Source organism: Falco punctatus (assembly GCF_963210335.1).
Source record: "Falco punctatus genome assembly, chromosome: 3".
Taxonomy (NCBI): Eukaryota; Metazoa; Chordata; class Aves; order Falconiformes; family Falconidae; genus Falco; species Falco punctatus.
Genome location: NC_137582.1, coordinates 116,137,457 through 116,150,218, shown reverse-complemented (window position 1 = coordinate 116,150,218; position 12,762 = coordinate 116,137,457). Strand labels below are relative to the sequence as shown.

The 12,762-nt window shown below is 46.8% G+C and overlaps 1 protein-coding gene across 1 annotated transcript in view; it reads left to right on the top strand.

Annotated features, from left to right (window-relative positions):
• Positions 1-44: 44 nt before the first annotated feature.
• The window catches only part of GRHL3 (grainyhead like transcription factor 3), a 44,804-nt gene continuing 32,086 nt past the window's right edge, over positions 45-12,762 (top strand). Inside the window, exon 1 of the mRNA XM_080379214.1 lies at positions 45-10,921. The gene's annotated coding sequence lies outside the window, so the exon portion shown is untranslated. The remainder of the gene's footprint in view (positions 10,922-12,762) is intronic.

Below are 12,762 nucleotides of genomic sequence, written 5' to 3'. Positions count from 1 at the left end.
CCCCTGCTGCTCCCCACCCCCCCACCCCCCCCGGGGTTGGGGGGGGGGGGGGCAACCAAGCAGCTGCAGATGACTTCCTGCCACTTAATCCATGCGCCAGACCCCCGTTTAAAAAGTTTGAGGACCCCTGGTTTATTTGATGCTTCCCCCTTCCCCTGCTGCCCTTCTGGCTTGCTTTGCTGATGGGAAGGACTGCTTGGTTGATATATGAGCATCTACTCTTCAAAACCAAAATCTGTCAGTAAAGTGGACGTGATGTCAGCCACATAGAAGGCATGGAAGCATGTGAAAAATGGTGAATTCAGCAGTCCTGGGCTACCATCATCCTGCAGCAAGAGAAGGTGTTTAAACATTGCAGGGCAGGCAGGCAACTCACAGAATACAATGGGTACCGCATTTGAGGGCTACGGCTGCTTTTCCTCTGCTTGGATCTTCCTGGGAACGACAGTGCAGGCACAGCATGGGGGATGTTACGCCAAGTAGGCCCAGTGTCTATGCAAAAAAATTATTCCTGCTCCTCCAACACCTGAGGCTTTGCTTCTTATTGTTTTGCTGTTTGCTGTTGGCACAGGAGAGCAGAGGGATTGCTGTTCTCCCTCCTGCCTTCCTCTTGGCTCCAAATAGGATTACAGTTACCTAGGCTGATCTTTGCTGCCAAGCACCAGGTTCACCCACACTTGGATTGCAGGTGGAGAAGTCATTTTCCCTGAGGCCCTGGTGGTAGGGATATGGGGAGAGCTTTATCATAACTTGGATTATGGCTAATCTGGCCTGTCCTCCACTCTGCTACCCTCCCAGCCTTTTGCTGTGTCAGGGAGGTCCCTCTAAGAAGTTACTGCTGCCATGCGGCTTCTCTAGGGGAGCGGGGATCATCAGCTATGCTGGGCTGGCACCTGGGGGAGATCTGAAGCAGAGCTGGCAAATCAGACTGAATCTGGCCCTGGTTCTTCCCCTGAAAACACATTCAATGTCAAGGACATGCCATGCTTTTGCAGGAGCAGACTATAATGAATGTTAGTGCTAAAGGGTGTAGAACAGGCAGAGAATCTGGCCCTTTTGTCTCCAGTGCCACAAGCGCAAACACAAATACCCGGGTACAATGTTTTTACTTTCATCAGGGCTCTACAGATGTGAAGGGGCCCCTGTTAGATCATTTGCAGATAACTCGGAGCATGTAAATAAATCCATCCCTGTCTCTCCAGAGATCCCAACTCAGATGTTGCATGCTGTAAACTCCAGCATTTGTAGCTTTCATTTACATGATCAGATGGGGAAGGGAGGCAGGTTAGTAACAAAGGGTGCAGCTGCCTGCCCCATATACTGTCTCCAAGATCAACAGATTCCTTTACCCCCCGAGGTGCTGGAGTCTTTAATCTAAAGCTCCATGGAGATGCTCCATGCAATTAGCACCTATGCTTATTACTCCCTCTTGCTCCATTCTTACCCCAAAGCTCTCTAGATAAAAGGGAAGACTTTTAAAGCTCAAAGTCTTCTGTGGCAGTTTCCTACTTCGTGTAGTTTTACCTTGCCTCTCCTCTCCCTACTCCTTTCTCCGTGGCTCTGAGAATCTCCCAGGTTTGTTTGTGGTTTTTCTTTTTCACAGGAAGTTCAAACTCTGCTTTCCCTTATTAGGATTGTCTGTAATTTCATCTCCTACACATCTATCTTACCATCCTTGAAACTTTTTTCTATTTTTACACTCCTTTCTGCATCCCGGAGCCCAGCTAGTTATTATCTTTTTCCCCCACTGGGTGGCTGCTTATCTGTTTATTTGCAAAACTGGATAGAGGTCTTCTAAGACAAGATATTTTAATTTCTTTTCCAGCTGTCCTTGCTCCAGAGAGGCAGAAATTTAGCAAAGGAAGACTTTAGGAGCTGTTTGAGGTTTTTTTTCTTAGTCCCGACTAGAATCTGAAAACACTGTGGCAGGAATCAGTAGTGCCTGTTGTTATCTTGGGTCTGCTGCACTCTTGTGCTGTGTTCTTGAGCAAGGCACTTCAGCTTTAAGTCTGTTTTCCCCAGTTATCAATAGACAAAATCAAATGGGTTGGTATATCTCCCAGGGATGCTGTAATCTTTAATTAGATGGTCCTTGTAGAGTACTTCCAATACAAAGCTTTCTGTGGCAGAGCTAACTGTTATTGTCCAGAGGAAAAAAAAATATGCTGGAGTAAATTCTGGCTCTTCCCGAGAGGCTGAATAAAGGGTATGAGATGAGCTGGAGAAGCAATAAAGGGATGGGGATCAATTCCTTTTAACCACAGACTCCCAGGGGATTTGCATGACCTCTAGTGGGTCTGCAGATGGTAAGTGAGAAAAGGAAGCTTATTGTCAGTTGATTTAAATGGCTTATATACAGAAGAATGGAAAAATTATAGAGATTCCCATCCAAAAAATGCTGAAAACTACTGATGGCTAGAAATGGGTCACCACCGGGGTGGAAGAAGTCGACAAAGACTTACTTGAACTTTCATGTGAGTTCCTTTGTGACTGTACACCTGTGGGGTATTCTAGGGATGGGTCAGCTCCCAAGAGTAATCCTGGAACTAGTGAATTTTAAGGAGCTCTGATTTTAATTCATGTAGTTTAGTTTCTGTGGTTTACATCAAAAGACACCAAAATGCTGGGAAAACCTCTGGAGCAGCCACACCTCAGTTTTGAGAAGGGCAGTTCATTCACACCTACTTCAGTGCTCTTCCTTTTAAGCTGTATTAATTGTTTTAATAAACAAAACAATTTTCTTTCTAGAGCATTCTATTCTTTTAGCTGCTAGTCACTTAAGCAGTGTCGCCATACACTGTGAAGTTGTCCTTGGTTTTTCTTTGTCTGATTCCATTTATAGGTTTTTATTGAGTTTGATATGGGCAAGAAAGAATAGATTTCTTGCAGCCTAGATAATTCTGTCACTGGCACATTCTCAGAGGTGTCACTGCTCTTGGTTCTCAAATTCTACAGTTGTACACCCAAATCGGGCAGGTAGCCATGAAAATAGAGAATGAGGCGGCTAGTTACCTGACTTGCATGCACAAATTGACATTTTTATGTGTGAGTGCAGCTTCTTAGAGATGGTAACTGGTTAGGTGTATTTATTTCGCTTCTCTTTAAAACAGTCCATCAGTTTCTTCTGCCGCTTTCACTTGCTGCAAGTTAGGGTCAATCCAATTAAATTGGTGCAGTTGCTTCAATGAAAACTAGTATGAGCAAGAAGAGAATTGGGTTTGTTGTCAGTGTGATGGTTGTCACTAGAGAAAAAGATCAGTTTGCACTGGGATAGTTGACTTTGCTGCATATTTGAGATATTTCCCATTCTAAGTATAGGAAATACTTGAACAAAGTCAACAACAGTGTAGTCAGCATGCAGTTCTCTTTAGGTGCCACCATTATAGCTGTGTGTTGTGCTGACGGAGTGAATTCCAGATGAAGCTTGGAGAAGTGATGATTAATTTCCAGCAGTTCCAAAGAGGAAATTATACTCGTTAAATCAATCTAGACGAATTTCAGCTCTTGCATAAAAGACACCCTAATTGCATTGGTGAATTCAGAATGAACTGCAGTGCAGTGTGCAGGAAGTTCACACACGCCTTGTACTATCATTAATGATTGCAAAAGAGCCTGAAATGTTTACTCACTCGGCCAATAACATGTTTGTGTTCCCTCCTTTCTTTTTGGGTTTTTTTTTTTTTTTGACCTTATTTAATTGCAATGGGAAGGGGGCAAATATATGGCCTCTGATTAACTGAAATGATGTACTGAATAAATCCTTGGCTGGCGTTGCTGGGTCTTGTTGCATCACAGCAGCGCAAGCTGAGCTGGTGTAAAATGTGCTGTTCAGCTCCATTTGTGACACCAGTTCACTGTAGCTGAAGATCTGTGTCTAGCTCTGTGCTTGGGAACATCAGTCACGGTTTGTTGTTATTTTCAGCCTGCCCTACTTTGCACTGTCATTAATCATGGAGAGTTAGATGGGATGGGGACCAGACTGGCAATTCCTTTTGTGGTGACAGTCACACAGCCCTCGGTTTGCAGTCAGCCTGTGCGCCACTTTCTTTCCATCGAACCTTTCCTTTCCCAGGAGCAGGGTCAATGAGACATTTAATTTATTAGCTGTGCAGGGTGATTTACTGGCTTCAAATTAATACGAGCTAAATTCACAAGGAGCCTGTGGAGAAGAAAAGCAGCTAAGGAATGAGGCAGCCAAGTGTTTTGTGGGTCTGTGACTCAGCAGGTTGCAATTAGGCCACATAGGGGAATGGAAGGGATGGCCACTGTCGCTTCCCATTGCAGTCTTGTTGGGGACAGCAGTGGAGCTGCTACAGGTTGACCTGTTGGGTGCTTAATTCAGCCTGTTGTGCTTTGGGCACAGGCTTGGTAAAGATTTTCAGTCAGCCTCTTTTATTTTTTCCTCCCTCTCTCTCCGCCCCCCCCCCCCCCCCCGGCCCCTTTCAAAATGGCAATGGTTATGAAAGGGCTGGGGTGGAGTTTTGTCTGTGTCCAGGCTGAGTGCAGTTAGGTTGTGTGTGGTCCCTGTCACTTTATGGGACTTGGGTAAACACCAATTTCTTTGTTATGTGCTGAATAGGAAAGTTAGCCCCAAATTAGCACTAATGTGAGGTCATTTAACCCTTATGGGAGGTCTTTTGAAAAATCATAATAGAGCCATGCAGGAGTCAGGACAAACGAGTCACAGAGCCCTGCCAGGTTTTGTGCAAGATTGACAAAGTGCACTATTATCATGCCGAGACAGGGGTCAAAAACGTAAATACTCTGAGACTGGCAGAGAGAAACTTTCCTCCTGCTGGGCTGATTATTCCTAAAACAGGTGCTGCTCCTAAATCCCCATGCAATGGCTACAAGCTCCCCATATTATTCCTGCAGGGTTTCAGGCCAGGAGAATTAAAAGTGAATTGGAGCTGAGATGAGCGTCAGCATCTCCCAGTCTAGCGTATTCATTGACTTAATGGTTGCTGGGTCAGGGCAGCTCTTCCTGCAATTTCATTGTCCAGCCCTTGAAACAAGAGCTAGTCTTTAATTGCCATTGAAAATAACTGTGTGTGGCTTGTTTGGGACATGTAGCAGCCTGTGAGTGAATGGGAGCTTTTACAGGCGTGATACAGACACTGGTGTCCTCCTTTCTTGGGCAGTTATGGGCTGGGGATGCTCCTGGTCAGCGAGAGCAATAGGCTCTGCTGGTCAAGACATCTGAAGTGGGTCTGTGTATGTGGGGGAGTTTGCTTGCAAGCAAGGTCCACCCTGGGGGAAAGCTCTGATGACCTGTGGGACTAAGCAGACTGTCAGGGAGCCATAAACCTCTTGTAACTGTGGACCCGCATCTGCAAGATTTATTAGAGCTTGTTGGTCAAGACACAAAGGTGGGGTTATGGGAAAAGAGCCCAGTGTCAGTGGAGGCCATGGGTGCTCCTAGTGTGTGCTGGGTGAGGCAATGGGTGCATGCAGATCCCAGCCAAGGGAGGAGTGTGGGCCAAGCTGTTGTGGCAGGGCTCAGCAGGAAGGTGGGCACAGATGGCCCAAATGTAGTACAGAGAGGTCACAGAGTGATGGAAGGAAGCATGGGAGGGTGTAACATCCTGAGCTGGAGGGAGGGAAGTGACTCAAGGAGCCTTGCTGCACACCATGGATGGGCAAAACCAGGAAGGTGGGTGTCCCTCCTGTCCCTACTGCCACGTAACTGAGTGTGCAGGGCCCTGGCTCTGCAGGGATCCCTTGTATGAGCCCGTGCTGGTCATTTTGGGTGTACGGGCCCTGCAGAGGCCACTGAGGCTGGGAGAATGGGCTTAGGCTGGAAACAGGAGAGCCTCGTGCATGTAACTCACTGCGTGTGGCTTTAGGCTGGCAAGCCCAGTTGTGTAGGCTGTCCTGTGCAGACATGAACAATTTGTGTCTCTTTTCATGGGGACCTCTGTAAAGAGAGAAGAGGTTTTCCTGGTGTCACAAGAGTGCTGGGAAGATAAAACATTAGAGAGTGGGGCACTTGATGGGATCAGAGGCCACAGGCAGACAGGGAACAGGCCAGGCCCCTAGAGCTGCCAGAGCCTCTTTGTCTGTGCACTGGCAAAGAGAGGAACTCCAAGCCTTAACCAGGTAGCTTTTTACAATATTAGGCACGTTTAAAGTTTCCATATGATTTCTGTCCACTTTTAAGTCCAGAAGTCAGGAGAGAAACCTTGGTCGCTCATTCCTGGTGAAAACCTGGCCGTACTTCCCTGGGTGCCAGTGAGGGCTGGCTCTCTAATTCCAGCCTTCCCAGATGATTCCCCAGGTGGTTGTTGAGAAATACCTTTCTGCCAAGCAGTCGGCAGGACCGGAAGCTCCAGATACCTTCCCATCTGGAAAGGCAATCAGACAAAATGCCAAGCCCAGGGGGCAAAATTTCAGTCTTGGTGCCAGTCTTGCTTATTACATATCTGGGTTCTGCAGCCTGGTAGACTTTCATCATATAATTTATTTGCTTCTCAACATCCCTGCAGTTATTAAAAGCATCATACTCAGAACTGCCACCCAAGGTTTCTCTAATTAGTACATCTGCCTTTCGGGGCAATTTTGGATTGTTCAGTTTACAGCTTGACCTCAGGCAGTGAATGGCCAGAATTCGATCTGGGTTCCTGTTAGCCAGGGGAGCTGCCTGGGGTCTTTAGGACACTGGAGATCACAGGGAGAAAGGATCTGATACTGCAGGGATGGGCTCTGTAGTAATGTCAGCCAAATGTCATGCTCAGGTCAAGGGGGAAAGTCTCCAAATACCCTTGCCTGCCTGCTGCCTCATAATGCCAGCTTGCACCACAAGGCTCTGCAGAGAGCAGTTTTCCATTGTGTGGAAGAAAAGAACAATCCAAAATGTCCCCTGGGAAGGCTCGCAATGGTCCTGCACGGCCCTGTTTGGTACTTGTCTATGCTCAAGATTCAATGCTGGCTCCAGACAGCTGGCTGGGCTCCCCAAATGTCATCTCACATAGTGGGACTAATTAGCTGGGAGCAAGGAGGCCTCCTTAGGTTGTGTTGTCTTCCCCATCTATGGTCCTCCTGCTCCTTCCAAATCGTGGTTGAGGTAAAGAAGTAGCCTAATGCAATTGATCCCATCAGCTGGAATGCAAAGGCAGTGCAGACTTAAGACAAGGAGTAAACCTATCCCTGCCTTCCTGCTGAGCACCTCCAAATGCAGGAACCTAAATGGAGAGGCAAGTAGGCCAGGTGGGAGCCTCACGTTTCGTTTATCCGACCTTTTATTCAAGAATGGCTAAAATACATCTAAATTCTTGTAACAAGGCTTTCTTGGACCTTCTGGAATCCTTCACCTGAACCTGGTCTTCAGCTTTGTCTCTCCACTGAGCTGTGAATCTGGCTCTTCCTGGGTCTGACTTAGATTTCTAGTTTACCCTAAAATGATTTCATTCTGTGCTGAAAATCAGAGCAGCAGGCACTGATTTCACTGGCAGCGATTAATCCTAAAGCTACTGTAGGAACGCACAGGAAAAGGTCTCATTGTTAAGGTTATAAATCCTTCAGGTTCAGGTAAAATTGTAGCTTCCTTTTTGCACCTTTTTAGAACTCATCTGTACTTGGGGTTTGGCCACAAGTACCAGTTCCGGCTCCAGTAGAGACACGGTTTATGCTGGTGCAGTATAATTTGTTTGATCTTGTTTCAAACTGGGGTAAAAATGCATTGCTATAAGTCACATCTCCACTAGTGGTTTGCGTGGGTGACTAGACACTCAAGGTAGGCAAATTTTTCTAAGACTCGCATAAAATTACTTGCAGTACGGTCATGGCTGCAAATCCCATGAGAGCCCCAGGGGCGGCATCTCTCCAAGTGCTTAGTGCAGGGACTGCCCAAACAGGTCTCCAACTGGAACAGGCACAAAGGTTGTGAGAGGCAAAGCTCAGGCACAGTGACGTGCAGCGAGCAGCCCTTTGGTCTCCTGCTTTCCATGTCAGTGCCTTAGAGACAAGTGATGGCAACAGATCTTCCCTGAATATCAATGCTGAGTGCTGTTGCTGCTCAGAGCCAGCATCAGAGCTTTGCAGGTAGATGGGGTTTGCCATTCTCAGGAGGCCGACCTAGCCACCTGTGCCTGGCGTTTGGGTGCCGTGTAGTATTTGTGGGGAAGGTATGGAAGTATCAGCATAGAAGGGAGGCTGATTCTCAGAACTTGAAGTAAAAGAAGATTGATTGATTTATTTAGCAAAGACAAAGCAACAGTTTGTTTTGTAAGAGGTATGCGCTTCTTGCAGGAGGCATTTTCTGTGAGGAAGGAAAATCTCCAAGCCCCTAAGGGCCAGCAGCCCTTATGTGCTAACTGCCACCCAAGATGTTCTTGGTGCATCTCTTTAAATGTTGCAAAACTACCTGATATTTTCCACTCCATGGGATAACTGGTACCCTGCAGTGAACTTTCTCTTAATCCCCCACCAACAACCTGCCCTGGGAAGGGAGTTCCAGCCCTACAGAGCCTGATGAAAAGTAATCTACTGGATTTGCTGTGCAGGAAGACTCGTGGATTTATACATTTGACCTAGATGCTGGGCAATCTACAAACAATCTAATAAGCTCTTACGAGGTTTGGTTAGATTTGTTATCTGAGAAGGTGATGCGCTGATAGGATTTGAATTTAGGCTTCAATTAGGATGGCAAGATTTTTCACCCTAGATGTTGGGTTATGGCCTGGCCAGGAAAAGTGAGCAATATGAGCAGGTAGAGTAAGTCAGAATTAAGTGGGCCTTTGTATGGTATCAAATATGATAGACAAGTGCCAGCTAGGGAGCAAAGAGAGCTTGGCCACTGCCAGAGGGTGGAGTAGATGGGTATCGGTTTTCCTTTCTCTCCTAGACTTCAGTCTTAGGGAGGATGTTCGGAGAGACGATGCCAGTGGAGTTTCAGGGCTCCTCCAAGCTGCCGTGTGCCTGCTCATGTACTGTAGCCCTGACAGGGAGGCATAAGAGCAAAGCCCCGGTTCCTTGCAGCTTTTGGTCTCTTTGACAGAGGTGTCAGCAGGAGCTGGGCTGTGTTGTGGGGGCTCCGGCAGGTGAAGACCTGATACATGGCTGTGATTATCTGTATCCTCACCAGATCAGAGCTTCATCCAGAGTGGGTGCAGCTGCACTGTGGATGGAGGAGGACTATGCAGCTGAGGGGCTGCCAGAGAGACTTGGAAGGTCCCATGACCCCCTGATAAAGCTTTGCCTGCTGTTAGCTGTGCTGGCAGAGTGCTGGTCACAGCAGTGGTGTGCAGCACCAACGGGGAGCCAGAGAGCCACTGACTCCCTTGTGCTGTCAGATGAAGATGGCATACAGCAGCAACTCCCTCGAGCTCTGCTTGCAAAAGAAGATAAAGTCCAAAAATTCAAGTTTCCCCTTTCTCCAGCCCAGAACTGTAATTTTTACAAGAGGCTTCAACACTGTCAGCTTTGCTTGGGGTTTGCTGCAGCACCCCACACAGGGTAGGCTCCTGAAGAGGGCTCTCCTTTTTCCTTTGATGGCTGCATGTTAGCATGACAAAGCTGGAGCTCTGGGGGAGTGAGCAGGACCAGCGCTGGGCCTGTTTGCAGAAGATTTTCAAAGGGAAATCCCTCCCTGCCGGGGAAGAGATGAGAACTAGAGCTCCAAGTGCCGGCTGCTTCTCCCACATGAGGCTGCTGAGAAGTCTGTGCTGTGTGACCTGCGCGGTATCAGCCATCGAGGCGATAGCTTGGTGACTCATGCAGGGCCTTTGGCAAGGGTTTCCAGTTTTCTCAGTGGAAATGAGATTCAGTTCCCACAGTTGATGTACCAAGCCCCTGCCCAGCCTTGCTTCTTCTCCCCTCCCTCTGCGTTTTGCCTTTTCATTTGAATGCTTCGGGAGCAGAAGGTGTCTCCAAACCAGGCCCAGGATCTAAGCATGAAATCCCAACTCTAGGGACAATTTTAGAGTCAAATCAAGATTGCAGAGCCAATTTCTTCTTCCGCTTCTCTATAAATAATCAGGTCCAACAGCTGTCTTCTCAAGCTATTGTGGGAAAATCAGCTCTTGCCAAAGTGCTGACAGAGAAAGGCAGGACAACTGCTGCTGTGTGGCAATTCTAGCCATCCCAAAACATCCCCTGTACCAGTATCCCATGACTTATTCAGATGAGTAATGACAGGTGTAGAACAGAAGTGAGAAATAATTAAAATTTGCAGAGTGCTTTGATGATTCCAATACTGACCAGCCTTAGCAATAATACGGCGTGAGCCATGGTCCTGCCAAACACAGGGCTGGCTTAGAAACCACAAGCCAGGTCCCTGGTGGATGTAAGATTGGCTTTAAAATTGCTTAACTTTGTGTGGGGTGTGAAGGAGTTGTTTTCATTTCTGTCTCTTCATTCCTGAGCCTATAGGGATTGTGTTTTGAGGCATTCTGCAACAATCATGAAGGACAGAGTTTTTATGTAGAGAAAACTTTCACATGACGATGTGATTACAGGAAGTCAGGCTTTAAAATGGCAACTAAATAAGCTAATAACAGCAAGTATCAGCAGATTTGTAATGAGACCATGAAAGCTGGCAAACCTGAGACCTTGTGAGTTCCAGATGTTGCACACAGATAAGTATCTTTGGCCTGAGCTTTTCTAATTAGCTACAGAAACTAAGTTGTCACGTCAAGGTGTCTTTCAAGGCTCTGTGAACGAGTGGATTCATTACAGTCCACCAGGACAGACTGATATTAATTCATAATATTTCTCTTTTTTTTTTTTTTTTTTAATTTGTGACTTAGGTATTTATGAATGAAATCCCATTGCTGTGCCGTACTTAGATTCGAGTTGGAACTGGCATTTCTGCAACTGCATGAACTGGGCAGACGCCGGGATCCAAACACACTTTGTGCTTCAGCTGGAGTCTGAATCTGAGCCTAGTCTCTGCTGCCGGGATCTAGCCCGCTGGCTGATAAGGGTAATTTATTCTGAGCAGCCTGGGACACCTCTGCCAGTGACATTTCCATATCTCTGCTCATAAAGGGCTGATTAATCATGAATGGAGTCAACTGAGGTATCTGAGACCAAGCTCGTCTCTGCTATGGTGTCACTGGCTGACATCAGATAACTTCCTGAAGGGAGGCAGCTTTGATCAAGCTGCAGCAGTGGGGGAAATGGTTAGGAGCAATGCCTGATGCTTTGCATCTGGTCCATTTTAAAAAACTGTTTTCATGTTTAAAAATAAGTTTCTCTCAGTGAGGAATCAGAGCACTGTGGTAACTGTAGGCCCAGCCCTAAGCCCTTCCCTGCACTGGTGGCGTCATTGTCAGCACCTTCTGCTCCTGATATGGTATTTGCTGGGGGGATTCAGCTCCTTGTATTTTTTTGCAAGAGGAAATGTGTTTCAAGTTGCATGTGTGATGCAGTTGATAGGAGGGAAGTCCTGCGAATTAGCTATGGCTGAAAAGCTGCAGCATGTGCTCACACTGCTGGGCGCTGGGGTTAGAAGACAAAGTTTATTTGAGGCCAGTCTGAAACCCCTTTCAAGGAAGACCCAGTTTTCTTCTGTGAAACCTTCCCCAACTCCTCCCCTGTAGATACTTGTAGCTGAATATCACAAGAAGCCTGGGCAGCAAATTTAGCTGAAATGGAAAACATCCTTGTGACATCTGCAATCAACTCCCTCTGTAGACTAAACTGGTATGTCCATTCCCTGCTGTGGGTTTCTTCTAGCTGGGTTTGGATTGGCAGGTGTCAGCTAAATGTATGTACTGAAAGCTCCAGAGTGAGAGCATGGGACAAGCTCAGGTCAGAGCACGCGGAGAAAAAGTGAAGCTTCTTCCACACAGAGGAGCTGGCTGAGACGGTGGGTCATGTTTGTTTATTTAAACTGAAGGTGGCTGCCCTGAAGACTGTTAGTTGGGTCAGTTGTTTGCAACCCAAACTTGTTACTGTGTAAAAACTGGTAGAACTAGATAAAGACAACAGGAATTTTCCTGTAGCCCCGTGGGCTACAACAGATAATAACAAAGTGGGCTGACTCTATTAAAAAGACATTTAAGCATCAGGTCATGTTGTTTAGTGGTACTGGGATACAGAAGAGCCAACCGGCTTCCCAGATACCCTGCAGACAGGGGTATTCACCTAACTGGAAAACAACTGCTTGAGAAAGGGTCAGCGAGGGGGTTGTCTGTCTCTCGCTTCAGAAGGACAAAGTCTTTTTTTCCTTTTCCTCATTATTACTATGACAATAGCGCTATAGAGTGACTTCTGCAGCCTCTGTTGTGCTATGTGTTGTACAAACAGAGCAAAAAGGGCAGTCCTGCCAGACTAAGACTTGCAGTCCAAGGAAGTCCCAGTTCAGCTTTTTGTTCTGCCTTCCCAAGGAAAAGGCTCTGGGAGGCAGAGGGAGTCTCACTGGGAAAGAGTGTCTGGTCTGGATATCAAAGGTTCCTACAAGTTTACATGGCACACGCTATATTTTTTGCTGGAAAAGCAGCTGAAGCAGCCACATCTCCCTTTGGAGAACAGCTCACTTTAACCTGCTTCAGGCTGCTTCCTCTTACTGCGTATTAATTGTTGAAGTGTTTTAATAACCTTTGGTCAAAACCAGCTGAAATTCCTGGCACATCAGAGGACAACTGGAAAGGATGTTTGACAGCTGTCAGTGGGAAAAGCCATGTATCCTAAAGGGATTAAAGCCCTTGCTTTGAAGTTTCTTACAAGTTATACAGAAAAGAAGCCAGACTGGGAACAGTGAGCTTGAAATGACTTATCCGAGGTCACACCACAATCAGTGGTGGAGGGAGAAAGAGGATC